The sequence below is a fragment of the Eutrema salsugineum genome, unplaced genomic scaffold (genome assembly GCF_000478725.1).
Source record: "Eutrema salsugineum unplaced genomic scaffold, Eutsalg1_0 scaffold_15, whole genome shotgun sequence".
NCBI lineage: Eukaryota > Viridiplantae > Streptophyta > Magnoliopsida > Brassicales > Brassicaceae > Eutrema > Eutrema salsugineum.
Genome location: NW_006256867.1, coordinates 7,686,062 through 7,688,498, shown reverse-complemented (window position 1 = coordinate 7,688,498; position 2,437 = coordinate 7,686,062). Strand labels below are relative to the sequence as shown.

General features: G+C 33.5%; 1 long non-coding RNA gene across 1 annotated transcript; it reads right to left on the bottom strand.

Moving 5' to 3' along the window:
• Nucleotides 1-904: 904 nt before the first annotated feature.
• Nucleotides 905-2,178, bottom strand: LOC112088255. Its single transcript, XR_002900423.1, has 3 exons — nucleotides 2,077-2,178; nucleotides 1,148-1,298; nucleotides 905-1,050 (listed from the first exon to the last, which is right to left on the bottom strand). It is a non-coding gene; the product is annotated as an uncharacterized LOC112088255 (long non-coding RNA).
• Between the last annotated feature and the right edge of the window lie 259 nt (nucleotides 2,179-2,437).

The window sequence follows — 2,437 nt, the reverse complement described above, 5'->3', positions numbered from 1 at the left end:
CTCAGGTACGTCCTGTACAGACTTGGCTGAAGATTGTCGTCTTGATTCGCACTGATATGAACCCGTTTACGCTTGTGGTATCCTCCCGGAGATTCCTCTTCTCGCGTGTAAGCCGCAAAGACTTCCATAAAGTCATCCTCCTTGAACTTTCCTTTAGCCATCTTTGCTTGAAGATAACGAACTGTTTCCACAGTTAGATCATTATCATTTAGACGCGGTTGTGGAATGTATTTGAAGTCGTTATTGAAACCAGCAGACATATGTTCCATTGGAAGATCCTCAATAGCATGATCCCTCTCCATCTCTCGTTGATCCTCTCTGTCTCCATTGTCTTCATTACCCAGATCATTATCATCATTATCATCATTGTCTTCATCATCAAAATCGTTGAGAGGGCATTCAATGATTTTCATTTGATTTAAGTCGATATTTATTGTGGAATCAAATTTTTTGACTTATAAGTTAGTTTGCTTGTAAAAATAGACTTCTCTAGCAGTCTATGTATGAAGTCAGAATTAATTGTAATCCAGTCTAATTCAGCCAAACCAGGTTAAATTGTGATGTAAGCCACTGTTTGGTTGGACTTTTGGCAAGTCCTTATGTCCTATAGAGACTCCTTTAGAAAAGTCCTAAACTTGGATTGATAGATTCCGTAATACTTTTTTCCAAGTCATTTTTTTTGGTAACAATTTGCAAATTATTACTGCGTAAATGAGTTGCCGGCAACAAGATTTAACTGTTTATTGATTACGAATTTTTTAGATAAATTATTAAAAATGACAAAAGTGGAAAACATTTTTTAATGTGTGTGTTTACAATGAACCCTGCAAAATATTTCCAATAAGACAATGCACACAAACAAAATACCATTCTCTCTTTCTCTCTCTCTTCCCATCCTTCGTCTTCCTCCACATCTCTCTCTCTCTTCTCCCAATAAATAACACAATTTCCCAGATTCAAAGTTCTCTCTTTTCAACGTCTTCAAAGGGATTTAAGAATCTAAGCAATCATCTCTTATCTTGCTTTGCTCTTTTTCTTCTTCTGGAAGATCTAGAATTTACACTAATAAATAAACTTGGAAGAAAAGCAAAAGAAGAAACACAAAAAAAAAACATCAATCTTAACTTTCTCTCTCTCTTTCACTCACTTTAAAGTCTCCTCAGGTTGTAAGTTACCGTGTCAAGAGAATCAGCACCAAGATCAACAAATTTGGTCCCAGCCGAAACTGTCTCGCCATCTTTAAGTGAGAGTTGGCTTTTGACGGCTTCACACACGTTCTCCACTGTCTCAGGTTTTGCCTGTTTACCAACAAAACCAAAAAGTTTGAATTAATCTTGCCATCTGCAACCAAATTCTTTCAAGTCTATGATAGAGGATAATTACATTGTTCGGAATTATTGAGACTCAAATTACATTCACAAAACAATACATCTAATATCATTCTGCGTAATCACATTTTTAAGATGTAAAAGTATATCTAAGAACGAATCCTCTTTGTTAACATTCAATCAGTCGAAATATAAAACTCGAATGTAAAAGAATCATTTTCACTACAAACAAACGAAAGATTACATATGACCGAAAACAGAACTTAAACAGAAGTAAATAAATAAACTCTATAAGAACTAATCCTATATGTAAACAACATTTTCCTTGTTCCTTTACAAAGTTAGAATTCATGCAAATTCAGATATAAGAAAAATCCAGTTTCCACTAAGACAACCAATCAATTTGATCAGATCGATGAGAGTTAAAGTTCCTGCAGAGCTAAAATACCTTAAAGTTGAGAATACAATAACTAACTTTCCTCATTGCAAAAGTTTCTAGAACCAAAGTCATTTTAATAAACATTTTAGTTGGAAAAGAGCTTAGCCAACGATTCAACAATAATATCTATCATTGAAAAAAATAAAAAAAATAACCTAGATCGAGATCTATAGATTACAGACTGAGACGATGGAAAGAAAAGTAAGAATAATAATCAGATCTAAAGCAGAATGAGATGCTACGCATAAAAAAGAAAAAAAAAAAAGAGATTCGAGATTTCAGGTGAAAGGGAGAAATAGAGAGAGAGACCATTTTTTGAGGATGAGCTTGCAGAGAAGTAGACGCAGCAGCAGAGACGAACAGGAAAGGCAGCGGAGAAAGGCCAGAGAGAGTGGAACACAGCGCCGTTATAGAAAGAGGAATGTTTCATCTTTTTACAAAATTAGGGTTACTTTCTTTATATAATGGCATAAAACATTCGGTTAAATTCTTTTTTTTCGGTTCAATTTTTGGTTAAATTATTTTTTTCGGTTTAGCAGACTTCCATATTGAAGTCTACTAAGTCTAAATCCTAAATAATAAATTTTTTTAATTTAAAAACATAAATTTCCATTTATCAATATGAAAAATAATTTATGTACATTTGGGTTACAATTACGGAATTTATGAA